The sequence below is a fragment of the Sciurus vulgaris genome (genome assembly GCF_902686455.1).
Source record: "Sciurus vulgaris genome assembly, chromosome: 6".
In the NCBI taxonomy this organism is placed as follows: domain Eukaryota; kingdom Metazoa; phylum Chordata; class Mammalia; order Rodentia; family Sciuridae; genus Sciurus; species Sciurus vulgaris.
Genome location: NC_136466.1, coordinates 71,045,429 through 71,062,957, shown reverse-complemented (window position 1 = coordinate 71,062,957; position 17,529 = coordinate 71,045,429). Strand labels below are relative to the sequence as shown.

Here is a 17,529-nt window from a genome sequence, read left to right as displayed (position 1 = left end):
CATTTTTGAAAAAAATATTTTCACTGTATATAGTTGATAGTTTTTGAAAGATATCATTCCCTTGCCTCCTGTCTTGAATAGTTTCTGATGAGAATATTGTTATTGTTTTAACCTTTGTTCCTCTGTGTATGTAACTTCTTTCCCCTCCATCACTTCTCATCATATCTGTTTAAACACTCCTTTTTTTTTTAATGTCCTTTCTGTCATTGATTTTTGCAAATTGATTGTTGTGTTCTTTAGTCTGATTACATTAGTCTGTTTGGGGTTTGTTAATTTTCTTGAATCTGCGGATTTATCATTTTCATCAAGTTTGAAAAATTTTAGCTATATTTCTTCAAATATTTTTTCTTCCTTTCCATCTTTTCTGGGACTCCAATTACACATATGTTGGACCATCTGATGTTTTTCCACAGGCAATTGAAACTTTTTTTGTCTTTCTATGTGACTCATTTTGGATACGTTTTTTGATATATTTTCAAGTTCACTAATTTTTCCTTTTTTAGTGTCATTTCTGTTAATCCTAACCAGTATATTAAAAAAAATTTCAGACAGTATGTGTATTTTTTTATCCATGTGAGATTGCATTTGGGTCTTTCATTTTATTTATCTCCATATAATGTTCATCTTTTGATCTATATACTTGATTATATAAGTGTATTTATAATAGATACTTTAAACTTTTATCTCTCTACTTGAACATTTTGGTCATATCTCTGCATCTTTTGGTTTATTTTTCTTTTTCTGTGAATTGTGTGGATTTGCATGGCAGGTGATTTTTGCTCAGATGCCAGACATAGTGAATTTTATATTGTTAAGTACTGGATATTGTGTGTGTGTGTGTGCACACATGTGCATGTGTGTTCCTTTAAATCGGTGGTTCTCAGCCAGGGACATTTTTGCTCCCACCCCAAGAGATGATCTGAAAATGCCTGGATATATTTTTGGTGTTTACAACTGGGATATTGCTATTTGCACCTAGTGATAGACACCAGAGATACTGCTAAATATCCAATAGTTCTGTTAAACATCCTACAATAGACCCCTCACAACAAAGAATTATCCAGGTCAAAATGTCAATACTGTTGCTGTTGGGAAATTCTGCTTTCAAAAGCATTGAACTTATATTTCACATGAAGTTGAGTTTCTTGGGAATAATTTTTCTTTTCAAAGGTTGACTTTAAGCTCTGTTACTACACATTTAGGATAGCTTTTAGCATAGGACTAATTTGACCAACTCTTAACACAATAATGCCTTAGGACACCACCTAATGCCCTGTATCTTTTTTTTTTAATGTTCTGAAATAATTTATGAGGGACATACCTTAAAACCAACATTAACATGACCACTAAACACAAAGTTCTCACACTAATAGCCAACAAATAAAACCATAGGTGTATGGTATGTTTCTTTTTCTCTGGTTTATATCCCTGTGTCTTTATTAAGAATAAGTTTTGGGTATACTACATTATTTGTTTTGATATAAATTTTAAGATCAGCTTGTCAAGTTCCATGAGAAACCTTGAGGGGGTTTGATTGGCACTCCATTGAATTTTTTTATTGTAAACAAATGGGATACATGTTGTTTCTCTGTTTGTACATGGAGTAAAGTTGTACCATTTGAGTATTCATAAAATTTTTACATAGGGTAATGTTGTTTGATTCATTCTGTTATTTTTTTCCCTTCCCCCCCCCCTCCCACCCCCTTTTTCCCTCTATACAGTCCTTCTTTCCTCCATTCTTGCCCCCCTCCCTAACCCTAACTCTAACCCTAACACTAACCCCTCCCACTCCCCGTTATGTGTCATCATCCACTTATTAGCGAGATCATTCGTCCTTTGGTTTTTTGAGATTGGCTTATCTCACTTAGCATGATATTCTCCAATTTCATCCATTTGCCTGCAAATGCCATAATTTTATCATTCTTTATGGCTGAGTAATATTCCATTGTATATATATACCACAGTTTCTTTATCCATTCATCCATTGAAGGGCATCTAGGTTGGTTCCACAGTCTGGCTATTGTGAATTGAGCAGCTATGAACATTGATGTGGCTGTATCTCTGTAGTATGCTGATTTTAAGTCCTTTGGGTATAGGCCAAGGAGTGGGATAGCTGGGCCAAATGGTGGTTCCATTCCAAGTTTTTAAGGAATCTTCACATTGCTTTCCAGAGTGGCTGACCTAATTTGCAGCCCCACCAGCAATGTATGAGTGTACCTTTTTCCCCACATCCTTGCCAACACCTATTGTTGCTTGTATTCTTGATAATCGCTATTCTAATTGGGGTGAGATGGAATCTTAGGGTGGTTTTGATTTGCATTTGTCTTATTACTAGAGATGTTAAACATTTTTCCATATGTTTGTTGATTGCTTGTAGATCTTCTTCTGTGAAGTGCCTGTTCATTTCCTTAGCCCATTTGTTGATTGGGTTATTTGCATTCTTGGTGTAGAGTTTTTTGAGTTCTTTGTAGATTCTGGAGATTAGTGCTCTATCTGAAGTATGATTGGCAAAGATTTTCTCCCACTCTGTAGGCTCTTTCTTTGCATTGCTGATAGTTTCCTTTGCTGAGAGAAAGCTTTTTAGTTTGAATCTGTCCCAGTTATTGATTCTTGCTTTTATTTCTTGTGCTATGGGAGTCCTGTTGAGGAAGTCTGGTCCTAAGCCGACATGTTGAAGATCTGGACCTACATTTTTTTCTATAGGATGCAGGGTCTCTGGTCTGATTCTGAGGTCCTTAATCCATTTTGAGTTTAGTTTCATGCACGGTGAGAGATATGGGTTTAGTTTCATTCTGTTGCATATGGATTTCTAATTCTCCCAGCACCATTTGTTGAAGAGGCTATCTTTTCTCCATTGCATATTTTTGGCCCCTTTGTCTAGTATGAGAAAATTGTATTTATTTGGGTTTCTGTCTGTGTCCTCTATTCTGTACCATTGATCCACCTTTCTATTTTGGTACCAATACCATGCCGTTTTTGTTACTATTGCTTTTTAGTAGAGTTGAAGATCTGGTATTGCGATACCCCCTGCTTTGCTCTTTCTGCTAAGGATTACTTTAGCTATTCTGGGTTCTTATTCTTCCAGATGAATTTCATAATTGCTTGCTCTATTTTTGTAAGGTATGTCATTGGGATTTTAATTGGAATTGCATTGAATCTGTATAGCACTTTTGGTAGTATGACCATTTTGACAATATTAATTCTGCCTATCCAAGAACATGGGAGATCTTTCCATCTTCTAAGACGGAAGATCTTCTAAGATCTTTCCATTTTCTTTAATTTCTTTCTTTAGTGTTCTGTAGTTCTCATTGTAGAGGTCTTTTGCCTCTTTTGTGAGATTGATTCCCAAGTATTTTATTTTTTTTGAGGCTATTGTGAATGGGGTAGTTTTCCTAATCATTCTTTCCAAAGATTCATCACTTATGTATAAAATGCATTAGATTTATGTGCATTGATCTTATATCCTGCTACTTTACTGAATTCACTTGCCCTGTATCTTAATAAGTCTCTCTTCTCTGACTGAAGGGAGTTTGAAATATTTCCAGGCCTGAGTTCTATGAATTATTCTGCTTACTCATTTCAAGTGATTATTTACCTGGCTTTGTGGAGTTTTACCCAATGCACATGTAAATATTGGAGAATATCCCTCTGCAGATCTCCAGAGCTCTTTCTCAGTTCCTTTTCCTATATTCTTTGCAAATTCTATTTTCTTGTTTCTTCCTTAACTTTGATTTCTGTATGCCAGTGCCGTGAGACTATTGGGCTGTTTACTTTTTCCCCTTGCTATGTTGCCCAGTGTATGAGTACAATCTTAAGGATCATCTCATTCATATTCCCTGTTTTGAAGATTGTAGTCCTTCCTTACCCATTGTCTGAAAACAGTTCTTTTCTATACTTTGGGCAGTTTTCTTATTGCTTATCATGGAAGGACCAAACAGAAGTTCATACATTATTGTATATCATTGCAAAATGTCTCTCTATCCTGTTTCTTTCTTTGAATTTTAAATTCCAAAGAGTTTATTAATATCAACAAACTTTTTTAAGAATAAGAATTTACTTGGATATCTTTTTATCAACCCCTATATTTTCAACTTTATTCATCACTTTAAGTACAATTTTATAAAAGAATATGGTTCAATATTGCTTTTAAAACTTTATATTATGCCTTTTAATGTAAAATTTAGATCATTCAAGTTTAGTACAATGTATGATAAATATACTTGATCATATTTCTTTCATTTTATTCAATGTTCATTGGTTATTCTACTTTTTTGTTCTTTCTTTTATTTCCATGATTTTGATGATGTAGTAAAATGAATGCTTATTATTTTACCTCTTTTAATTTGGAAGTTTTAACATAGTTTTTATTTCTAATGTGCATATTCTTTCCTACTTATCTCTGTATTTTAACATGATAATTGTGAAGTATAAAATACTTATTGAAAAATGATTAAACACATATGTATGGTTTAACACATATTTATAAGTCAGACATGCTTTAATCTCAAAGAATTGGAATGTTTCTGGCACCTCAGAAGCCCTCTTTTGTTTTCTTTCCTGTCACAACCCTCTCAGCTTCCCAAAGGTAACCAATTTCTTGACTATAATAGTAATCATTTCTTCACACCAGAAAATTTAGTTTTGCCTATTATTGAACTTACTATAAATGGGATTTTATAGTATGTATTCCCTTATATCCTTGTTATTTCACAGAAATTATGTTTGCAAAATTTTTTCATGTTGTGACATATGGCTGTAATTTATTCATTTCTTTAGAATAACTCATTGAATGAATGTAAAATTACATATTTAGAACTATTGTTTGGCATTTTGGCTATTTTTGGTTTTATGAACAATCATTCTTGTGTATGTCTCTTGGTACACATATTTCTCTAGTTACAAACCTAGGGTCAGAATTACTGGATGATAGGTATATATGCGTATATATAATATATAATATATTTTCTAAAGTGATTTAATGTGTTTTCACTTTCATCTGTAGCATCATAAGATTTATGTTGCTCTATATTTTTCTCCAGTATTTTCTATAGTTAGAACTTTATGTTTGACAAATGTAGAATAGCATCTCATAGGTTTAATTTGTTCACAATTATGTATGTTGCAAATATGTTCTCCCATCATGTGAATTTCCATACCCCTCTTTGTGGTCTATTTTGATGATCAAAATTCTTAATCAGGATATAGTTTCATTTATATATTTTTTTCTGATTGGTACTATTTTGTTTATAATTTAAGAAATCCACCCCTACCCAGAGCCAATGAGCACACCTAGATTTTAGAGTAGAAGCTTTATGATTTTTGTCCTTTATACTTGGAAAAAACCTTTTCTTTCTTTACTGCTTTGTAGTGTCATTCCTATGACATATATACTGTTCATATTTATATAAGTCTTTCTGAGTGTAAACTCTATTTTATTAATCTTTTTGTCTTATAGTAGTACCGCAAGTATCATATAGTTCTAATAACTGTAGTTTTAAATTAAGGCTTGATAGCTGGTAGTATAAGTCCTCCTACTTTGATGTTCAAAGGGAAGTTATTCTATTTATTTTTACTTTAAATTTTTATTTTTACTTGACAAATAATAATTGTGAATATTTATGGGGTATAGTTAATAGTAATATACTATGTGTTTCAACATTGCTAAAAGAATAGTTATTTTTAAGGAATAGATTTATGTTCTTACCACAAAATTTAAGTTGGTGAGGTGGGTATGTTAATTAGCTTTTTTTTTTTTTCTGTACTAGTGATTGAACCCAGAGCCTTGCACATTCTAGGCAAGTGCTCTACTACCAAGCTACAGCTCTGGCCCTTTTAAAAATATTTGTTTGGAGACATGGTTTTGCTAATTTTCTCAGGCTGGCCTCAGACTTGCAATTCTCTGTCTCAATATGTCCATAGATGAAAACATTGTGTTGGCAGCAGGAATGTAGCTCCATTGTAGAGCTCTTGCTTAGCAATCTTGAGGTCCTGGGTTCAATCCCTGTGTTGAAAAAAAACCATATTGTATTCCACTTTGATCTTATCCAAGAACTGGCAATTCTTGACTGTCACGATTTCATTTAAATTTTAATTTTAAAAGTTTCACAGATATAAAATAAATTCTAGTTGAAATTTGAATTTTGATTGTACTGCATTAAATTTGTAGATTTATTTGGGGGGAACTGATGTCTTTATAACATGTGTCTTCCAACTCATGTACATAGTATAGTATCTTTTTATTTAGGTCCTCTCCAATGTTTCTCTAACAGAGTGTTGTAATTTTTTCCCATAGAAATCTTGCAAATGCTTTATTAGATTTATATCCAAATATGTGATAGCTTAAAGTGTAATACCTTTTAAAATTTCATTTCCAGTGGGCATGTTGCCACATGCCCATAATCCCAGCAACTTGGGAGGATTGAAGTTGAAGTCAGCTTTAGCAAGCTGAGTTAGGCCTTATGCAACTTACATAATTCTGTCCCTAAATAAAAAATAAGGGCTCAGGATGTGGTTCAGCGGTAGAGCACCCTTGGATTCAATCCCTAGTACCAATGCCCCCCCCCCAAAGTCCCAAACAAACTGAAATTTAAAGAATTTAAATTTTTCCAGTTAAATATTTATATTCAGAATATTCCCTCTGTCATTGTTTACTATGATTTTTTTAAAAATTAGAATTGATGTCAAACGTTTCAATTATTTTATGCATATGCAAGTTTTTTCTTTTGCAAATTAATTAATTTGTGGTTTTCTTGTGGCAAACGAACCTGTATTTCCTTGGAGCAACACAATTTGATCATAATTAGATCGCAATATATAATTCTTATATATACTGGGTGATTTACTTTGTTATGTTTTAAAAAAGATTCTTGCATTTAAATTTCAGAATGATACTGCCATATCCTTGTTTTTCTCCCTAATTTATTTCTTTGTCAATTTAGTATTCAATTTATGGTAGTTTCTTAAATAGCATAGAAGTGGCATCTCCTATACTCAAAGATTTATATACTCTTTGAATTACTTCTCATTTGAACATAGACCTTATTATTGAAATTATCTGTACCTTGAGTTTTATTGTGGGAATGCTTCTGATTACTAATTCAGTTTCCTTAATGGTCAAAGGACTGTTCAGAACTTTATTTCCTCTTGTGTCAGTTTTAGCAGGTGACATTTTTCTGGGTATTTTTTCTCATCTAAATTCTCAGTTACATGTTTGCATTTTCTACACTCTAGTGACATTCCCTTTTCAATTCTCTTTTTTTGAAATTGAACCCTTTCAATTCTCTATATAATGTTTGCTTCCTTATCTTTTTTTTTTTCTGGATCAACTGCAATAGAGGTTATTATTATTATCAGTTATTTCAAAGAACCTACTGTTAGCTTTGTTGAGCCCATTTTCTACATTTACTTAAAAGAATCTTAATTGCAAAAACAAAATAGTAAGGCCTTCTCATGTTTGACACCTGATAAGATAGCATATAACTCAAAGGAGATTAAATGAGTTAAAACATAAGATCTTTGCATTGTCCAAGAGGAAAAGAGTTGATATCTATTTTCATTTTTTCTTTACATTTACTTTCTTTAGTTTATTTCAACGTTTTTTAATTTCTAGAAATGAATGCTTATTATTACATTCAGATCTTTTCTACTATCTACATTAAAGTAATAACTTTATTTAACTAATGTTAAATTAGTTAATTATTTAACTAATGTTTTAACTGTATTCCACCAGTATTCATATGTAGAATTTCCAGTATTCTTCTGTCCCAAGTATTTTACAGTTTCTGTTATATGTTTTAAAAATTGAAACATTGATGCTTCTTCATTTTCCAGCTTGCAACAATGTTCCAATTACCTTTTATTATTTTCTTAAATTTAAAAGAGTGTGGCTGAAGAACATTTTATGTAATTTCAATCTTTCAAATTCATAAGAACTTGCTTGGTGGTATAACATCTGATTAATTTGTATGAATATTCTTTGTACTTTAATATATTGTGTATGATGTAATTATTGGTGCAAGGATACCTTTACTGGTTATGTAGCTAAAACTATATTTTTAACATTTAAAAAAGCTGCCTACCCTATCAGTTATTGAAAGACTGTGTTAAAACCTTCCACCAAAAATATATATTTAGTTAGTTATTAGAATTCAGTCAATTTTGCTTTATTTATTTTGCAGCAATATAATTAGGTGCATACAAATTCAAAATTAGTTTATCTTTTTAGTGAATTAAATATTTTATTGTTAGGGATTTTTTTTCTTCAAAATTCAACTAATTTTTGGTTTTGTATTATATTTTCTTTTAATTAGGCTGATTCATTTACTTCTTTTATTTGTATTTGTGGATATATTTTTTATTTGTTCTAATTAGTTATACATGACAGCAGAACACATTTTGACTCATTTTACACAAATGGGGCACAACTTCTCATTTCTCTGGTTGTTCAAAATGCAGAGTTATACCATTCATACAATTATTCATGTCCATAGGGTAATACTGTCTTTCTCATTACATGTTCCTTTCCACCCCTATACTCCCTCCCCTCCCCTCTCCCCCATGCCCAATCCAAAACTCCTCCATTCTTCCCTTGGTCTCTCCATTATGGATCAACATGTGGATACATATCAGAGAAAACATTTGGCCTTTGGTTTTTTGGGATTGTCTTATTTCACTTAACATGATATCCTCCAACTCTGTCCATTTACCTGCAAATGCCATAATTTCATTTTTATTTAAGACTGGGTAATATTTCATTGTGTATAAATACCACAGTTTCTTTCTCCATTCATCTATTGAAGGGCATCTAGGTTAGTTCCACAATCTAGCTATTGTGAATTGAGCTGTGTCATTGTAGCAAGCTGATTTTAAGTCCTTTGGGTATAGGCTGAGGAGTGGGATAATTGGGTCAAATGGTGGTTCCATTCCAAGTTTTCTGGGGAATCTTCATACTGCCTTCAGAGTGGTTGCACCAATTTGAAGTCCCACTAGCAATGTGAGTGTATTTTTTCCCCCACATCCTTGCCAACAATTATTATTGCTTATATTCTTGATAATTGCCATTCTAACAAGAGTGAGATGAAATTTTAGGGTAGTTTTGATTTGTATTTCTCTAATTGCTAGAGATGTTGAACATTTTTTCATATATTTATTGATCAATTGTCTATCTTCTTTTGTGAAGTATCTGCTCAGTTCCTTAGCCCATTTATTGATTGGGTTATTTGTTTTTTTGGTGTTAACTTTTTTGAGTTCTTTATATATCCTGGAGATTAGTGCTCTATCTGATGTGCATGTGGTAAAGATTTTCTCCCATTATGTAGTAGGCTCTATCTTTATGTTATTGATTGTTTCCTTTGATGAAAGAAGCTTTTTAGTTTGAATTCATCCCATTTATTGATTCTTGATTTTATTTCTTGCACGTGAGGAGTTTCATTAAGGAAGTCAGGTCCTAAGATAACGTGATGAAGATTAGGGCCTAATTTTTCTTCTATTAGGCTCAGTGTCTCTGTTCTAGTGCCTAAGTCTTTGATCCGCTCTGAGTTGACTTTTGTGCAGGGTGAGAGATAGAGGTTTAATTTAATTTCATTACATATAGCTTTCCAGTTTTACCAGTACCATTTGTTGAAGGCTATATTTTCTCCAATGTATGTTTTTGGTGCCTTTGTTTAGTATGAGATAACTGTATTTGTGCGGGTTTGTCTCTGTGTCTTTTATTGTGTACCATTGGTCTACACATCTATTTTGGTGCCAATACTATGTCATTTTTGTTACTATAGCTCTGTAATATAGTTTAAGTTCTGGTAGTGTGATGCCTCCTGCTTCACTTTTCTTACTAAGGATTGCTGTGGCTATTCCGGGTTTTTTATTTATTCAAAGGAATCACAATTGCTTTTCTAGTTCTATGAAGAATGTCATTGGGATTTTAATGGGAATGGCATTAAATCTGTATAATGCTTTTGGTAGTATGGCCATTTTGACAATATTATTTATGTCTATCCAAGAACATGGGAGATATTTCCATCTTCTAAGGTTTTCTTCAATTTCTTTCTTTAATGTTCTGTAGTTTTCATTGTAGAGGCCTTTCATTTCTTTTGTTAGAGATTCCCAAATATTTTATTTTTTAAGGCTATTGCGAATGGGGTAGTTTTCCTCATTTCTCTTCCTGAGGATTCATCACTTATAAATAGAACTACACTAGATTTATGAGTGTGGATTTTACATCCTGCTACTTTGCTGAATTCATTTATTAGTGCTAGAAGTTTTCTGGTGGAAATTTTTGTGTCCTCTGAATATAAAATCATGCCATCAGCAAATAGAGATAGTTTGATTTCTTCTTTTCCATTTATATCCCTTTAATTTCTTTCATCTAATTGCTGTCTAGAGTTTCAAGGACCATGTTGAATAGAAGTGGTGAAAGAGGGCATCCCTGTCTTGTTCCATTTTTTAGGGGAAATGCTTTCAATTTTCCTCCACTTAGAATGATGTTGGCCTGGGGTTTAGCATGTATAACTTACCATGTTGAGGTAAGTTCCTCCTATCCCTAGTTTTTCTAGTTGTTTGAACATGAAGAGGTGCTGTACTTTGTCAAATGCTTTTTTTTTTTTGGCATCTATTGAGATGATCATATGATTCTTATCTTTAAGCCTATTGATGTGATGAATTACATTTATTGAACCATATGTATGTATGTTGAACCAACCTTGCATCTCTGGGATGAACCCCACTTGATCATGGTGCACTATCTTTATAATATGTTTTTGTACATGATTTGCCAGAATTTTATTGAGAATTTTTGCATCTCCATTCATCAGGGATATTGGTCTGAAGTTTTCTTTCCTTGATGTGTCTTTGTCTGGTTTTGGTATCAGGGTGATATTAGCCTCATAGAATGAGTTTGGAAGGGTTCCTTCCCTTTTTATTTCATGGAATAACTTGAGGAGTATTGGTGTTAATTCTTCTTTGAAGGTCTTGTAGAACTCAGCTGAGAATCCATCTGGTCCTGGGCTTTTCTTGATTGGTAGGCTTTTGATGTTGTCATCTATTTAATTACTTGAAATTGATTTGTTTAAATTGTGTATGTCCTCCTGATTCAGTTTGGGTAGATCACATGTCTCTAAAAATTTGTTGATGTCTTTGAGATTTTTCTATTTTATTTGAGTATAAATTTTCAAAATAGTTTCTAATTTTCTGTATTTCAATAGTGTCTGTTGTGATATTTCCTTTTCCATCACAAATTTTAGTAATTTGGGTTTTCTCTCTCCTTCTCTTCATTAGTGTGGCTAAGGGTTTATCAATTTTATTTATTTTTTTCAGAACCAACTTTTCATTTTGTCAGTTTTGGAAATTGTGTCTTTCATTTCAATTTCATTGATTTTGACTCTGATTTTAAATTCCTGTCTGCTACTACCTTTGGTGTTGATTTCTTCTTTTTCTAAGGCTTTGAGATGTAATGTTAGGTCATTTATTTGTTGTATTTTTATTTGTTTAATGAATAAGTGCATTGCCATGAACTTTTTTCATAGCACTGCCTTCATAGAGTCCCAGAGATTTTGATATGTTGTGTCATTGTTCTCATTTACTCTAAGAATTTTTTATCTCCCCACTGATATCTTCTGCTATTCATTTGTCATTCAATAGTATATTATTTAGTCTCCAGGTGTTGGAGTAGCTTCTATTTTATTTTATCATTCATTTATAATTTCATTCCATTGGGATCTGACAGAATGCAGGGTAGTATCTCTACTTTTTTTTTTGTAGTTGCCAAGAGTTGCTTTGTGGCATAACATATGATCTGGTTTAGAGAAGGGGCCATGTGCTTCTGAGAAGAAAGTGTATTAGTTCATTGATGGATGAAATATTCTACATATGTCTGTTAAGTCTAAATTGTTGATTATATTGTTGAGTTCTATAGTTTCTTTGTTTAGTTTTTGTTTGGAAGATCTGTCCAGTGGTGATAGAGTTGTGTTAAAGTCACCCAGTATTATTGTCTTGTGGTCTATTTGATTCTTGAAATCGAGAAGGGTTTGTTTGATGTACATAGATACTCCATTGTTTGAGGCATATATATTTGTTATTGTTACATCTTGTTGGTGTATGATTCCCTTAAACAGTATGAAATGTCCTTCTTTATCTCTCTGATTAACTTTGGTTTGAAGTCCACTTTGTCTGATATCATGGAAACCCCTGCTTGTTTACACATCCCATGTGAGTGATATGTTTTTTCCCAACCTTTCACCTTCAGTCTTTAGATGTCTTTTCCTAGGAGGTCAGCCTCTTGAAGGCGGCATATTGTTGGGTCTTATTTTTAAATCCAATATGCCAGTCTCTGTCTTTTGGTTAATGAGTTTAGGCCATTAATATTCATGGTTATTATTGAGATTTTGATTTGTATTTCTGGGCATTTTGGTTTAGTTTTGGTTTTTAACTCAACTTGGTTTCTCCTTTGATTAGCTTTTCTTCTAGTGTAGTTCCTGCCTGTGCTGACTTTCATTGTTGTTTTCATTCCCTCCTCATGGAATATTTTGCTGAGAATATTATATAGTGCAGACTTTCTATTTGTAAATTCTTTTAACTTTTGTTTTTGGAAGGTTTTTATTTTGTCATCAAATCTGAAGCTTAATTTTTCTGGGTAAAGATTCTTGGTTGGCATCCATTTTCTTTCAGAGTTTGGTATATGTTATTCCAGGACCTCCTGGCATTGAGGGCCTGTGTTGAGAAATCTGTTGAGATGTGCATTGGTTTCCTCCTATATGTAATCTGTTACTTTTCTCTTGTAGCCTTTAAAATTCTATCTTTATTCTATATGCTAGGCATTTTCATTAAAATGTGTCTTGGCATGGATTTTTTTGTAATTTTGCACATTTAGAGTCCTGTAAGCTTCTTGTGCTTGATTTTCCATTTCATTCTTTAGATTGGGGAATTTTTCTGATATTATTTCATTGAAAAGATTGGGCCTTCCTTTGGTTTGTGTCTCTGCACCTTCATCTATCCTGATAAATCTTAAATTTGGTCTTTTCCTGTTATTCCATAATTATTGGAAGTTCTGTTCATGATTTCTTAACAGTTTATCCCATGGTCAATTCTATTTTCAAGAGTATATATTTTGTCTTCATTGCCTGAGGTTCTGTCTTCCAAGTGGTTTAGTCTGTTGGTGATACTTTCTATTGAATTTTTAATTTTGTTCATTGTTTCCATCATTTGAAGGATTTCTGTTTGTTTCTTTTTTCAGAATCTCTCTTTATTGAAGTAATCTTCTAGTACTTCCATTTGCTCTATATCTCTTTATTGAAGTGATCTTTTGTTGCCTGCATTTGCTCTCTTATATCATCCTGTACTTCGCAGATGATTTTAACTGTGTACATTCTGAACTACTTCTCTGACATTTCTTCTACTGTGTTGTCAAGGGATTCTATTATTGTAGCATATTGCTTTGTTTGGGGCACTTTCTTCCCTTGTTTTTCCATATTGTATGGGTGTCTTTCGCTCTAGTAGTGTGGATCCAAGGTATTACAGTTTTTAACCTAGACTTATAGTGTCTCTGTGGGTTTCCAATACCTCATCTTTAAGGGGGAGATCAATATTAACAGTAACCAATGCAAACAATGTACAGCCTTAAACTAAATAGCTCCTATTAAGACGTTTACAGTTTTGTCATAATAAGCAGGAATGATGTGTTTGATTATTATCTAAAATATAAGCAGTAAATTTGCTAATGGGTCAACAGTTTTTAATGGTGAACAAAGATAGAACCAGGGGAATATAAAATGTGATGTTTATGAGTAAGGAGCTGAGAATATAAAGGTATTAGAACATAGACTGATAGAGGAATCAAAAGAAGTTGACTGTTAGCAGGAGAAAAGAGAGAAAGAGACTCTGGGGAAACAGATATGTGAGAGGAAAATATATATAGAGAGAGAAATAGTAAAAAAATATATATATACAACAAACTATAATATACTATTTGGACATCCCAGTCCTCAGTAGCCTGATGCATGAAAACTACTTGGTTTCAAAACTGTTGGGGATGTGAGAGTGAGAAAAGAAAAAAATATTCTTGAAGGAAAATTAAAATTAAAATTAAAAAATTAAAATTAAAAAGAATTAAAATTAAAATTAAAAAGAATTAAAATTCTTTCTGCTGTAGTTCAATATTTTCTCTGTTTTCCTTCTCATCTGACAGGTGGGGTTATCTAGAGTTTGCTAGTATCTCCACCCTCAGGCTGTTGAAGGTTACTAGGGTGGTAGGGTTAGTCTTGGAGGCAGAACTCCTGGAGGTGGGGTATAGCAATTGCTGGAACACTGCACCCCAGGCATCTCCTTTGGGGTCCACTCATGCAATGTAGGAGCCTGGTCTTAGCCTCTTATATTGCCTCTGGACCCCATAATTCCTGGTCTCTAATTTAGTCTCTAAACTGTATCTCTCCAGTCCCCACCCTTTCTATTTCCCAATCAGGAACCTCTCTCTTTGGAGGTCCTGAGGGCCTGTGTACCTGTCTGGGAGAGCTGTTCTGTATTGGGTGGATCAGGACCGGGTGTTGAGAGCTGTGGGCTGGCTACACAGCTGTAAGCACTAGGCCAGGTGGATGGCTGGGGATGGGGGTTGGGAGTCTGGGGAATGGGGAGCTGGGGGGCCCTGGTAATTGCCAAACTGGTGGAAACAAGTGGTCAGTGGTTGCCAGATTGGGGAGGGAGTAGGGGACCAGACTGGTATCAGGTCCCACCAAATGCCACCCGAGTTGGCCCTGGAAACCCAGTGGGTACCAGGCTAGTTGGCTGGGTGAGCCAGGACCAAGATGCCCTCACACCCTCTTCCAACCTACCAACCCTGTGCAAGGTTCTCTCCTGACTCTGCAGCACAATTGTGGCTATTAGCACACCCAGCAGGAAGACCTCTGGAGTAACTAAGCCTGCAGGGACCTTGGTGATGGTCTTCCAGATCCTGGCTGTTATCCATAGATGGAAGTGGCAGAGGCAGTAAAGCTGTAGGTACCTTGATGTTGGACTGATGACAGGTACCTAAGCTGGTTCCATAACTTAGCTATTATGAATTGTGCTGCTATAAACATTGGTACGCATGTATTATGATAGTTTGCTGATTTCTTTTGGATAAATACCAAGGAGTGGGTTAGATGGGTCATATGATGGTCTTATTCCTAGTCTTTTTCAGCAATCTCCATACTGTTTTCCAAAGTGGTTGTACTAATTTGCAGATCTACCAGCAATGTCAGTGTACCTTTCCCCCCACAACCTTGGCATGTGCTGGTAAACTCTTAACTACCTCTTTGGAAAAGACACGAGAAGACCCTGTTTTGCAGTGCTTGCATGTTTTGGGTACAAATATTCCCACCATGTCCAATTTAAATGCTAAGTACTTGGGGTGGTTTGTTCTACAGCATTAGATAACTGGAACAAGTATTCTTTCTGAGGCATTATGGAAAATAATATTCCTACAAGAAAGTACCCCAAGAAAAATGAGGGACAGTGTGGCTTGGAAGGAGGGAGGAGAAAATTGGCCAAACATTAAACTTCCCCCAGAGCATTCTTTCCTGATAACAATGGACCCTGGGGGAAAGGGGTGGATACTGAATGCTGGGCCCTAAACCTTGACCTTCCCCCATGGCTAATTCATCCTAAATAATAATGGGCAAGATTTGAGTACTCATCCCTCAGGATCCAGACTTATCTCCCCGGACAACAATGAGTTTCAACCTTTTTACAACTACCCTCCAAAATTAAAGTTTTAACCCATTCAACTAGTCCCTGATGGTCAAAGCTGCAGATACACAGCTTCCAATGATTACATCTATAAAACCAAAATCCCCTCTGTAACTGACGACCATTTTCCATCCAGAAAGTGAACCCCAACGGCACCCGAGTCCACAAAGGAATAAAGGCTTCTCTGAATCCATTGAGATCTACTTCCCATCCTTTTGCATTTACACTTTATCTGTTTTTGTTTGTTTGTTTGTTTGTTTCATTCTTGCTGAGTGAACTCAGGATCTCATACATACTAGGCAAATGTTAGGCCACTAAACCACATTCCCAGCTCCTCTTTCTAAGATAATCTTTAAATTTTCCCTTGAAGCATTTGTTTTGTTTACACTTAGACTAACCATCTGATGATATCTTCTGGCAAAAATCTGTCATTGTTTTTTTCTTTCTTTATATCTCACCATTTCTAGGTTTTCTTTTTCTTCCTTTTTTGTCTTCCTTTTAAATGATTGTATATGCTTTATCATTCTATTTTCTTCTATATTATTTGGAAGTTTTATACATTTGAATACATATGAGAAGATATTTATGTATTTGAATATGGATAGTGATTGTTCTAGAAATTAAATTATGTGTCCTTCATATAACAAAGTCAAAAGTTTAACAATACTCTGCTATCTTCTGTGCAATGCACTGGCCTTAAATCCCGTAACTATTTTAATGCTGCTTGACTAACGTACTATTTTTGTCATATTTTAAGAATATTTCTTAAACTCTGTAAGACATTAGTACTCTTTTATACAATCAACATTATTTTAAATGAACTTACATACTTGCCAGTTTTGTTTTTCTTTCTTATTTCTTGCATCTCTGAACTTCTATCAGGGATTTTTGCCTTTCCAACATATTCTTTTAGTCTAAAGGTGCTAGTGAAGACTTATTTCAAGTTTTGTTTGTTTGAAAATGTCTTTATTTCATTAGAAGTCTTGAAAGACATTTTTTACAAGGATATAATCTTAGTTGACATTTCCCCCAGCACGTTGAAATGTTCCATTGTCTCCTGCTTTCCATTATTGGTGTTAGTAATTCAGCTGTCAATGTAACTATCATTCCTTTCAAGGTATTGTCTTGTTTGTTCTGACTGCTTGTAAAATTTTTAAAAATATTTTTCAGTTTTACTATGATGTCTCACTGTGGGTTTCATCCTGTTTTGGACTTATTGGGGTTTTTGAATTTGCAAATTGGTGCATTTTATCCACTTTGGGATATCCTCAGCCTTTATTGTCTCCAATGTTGCTTCTGCACCATTGTATTTCTAACCTCTTATTTTAGGAGTGTAATTAAGCATATTTTAGTCTTATTTACTCTATTTCTTCTACCTCTGCCTTTTACTTTGATATAGTTTGTTCTCTTGGTTTTATTATGGAAAGTTTAACTTACCTTAAAGTTCACCAATTCTCTTCCCTTTCTTTTTTTTAAATGTTTAAAAAAATGTTGATTTTGAAAAATGTTGATAGACCTTTATTTTATTCATTTATTTACATGTGGTGCTGAGAATCAAACCCAGTGCCTCACACGTGCTAGGTGAGTACTTTACCACTGAGCCACAACCCTAATCCCTCTTTTCTTGCTGTGATTTAAATGTGCTCAGAAAATTCACCTGCTGAAAACTCAATCTCCAGTGCAACTGTATTGGGAGCTGCTGTCTTTGGGAAGTGGATTAATGTCAGTATAAAAGAGCTTGATAGAGGGAGTTCATTCCTTTTTGGTCCTACTGCCTTCTATCATATGACAATGCAGCAAGAAGATCTGTGCTTTGGT

General features: G+C 34.0%; 1 protein-coding gene across 1 annotated transcript in view; it reads left to right on the top strand.

Moving 5' to 3' along the window:
• The window catches only part of LOC306664320 (uncharacterized protein), a 241,121-nt gene that overhangs the window by 75,526 nt on the left and 148,066 nt on the right, over positions 1–17,529 (top strand). The gene's annotated exons all lie outside the window — the stretch shown is intronic.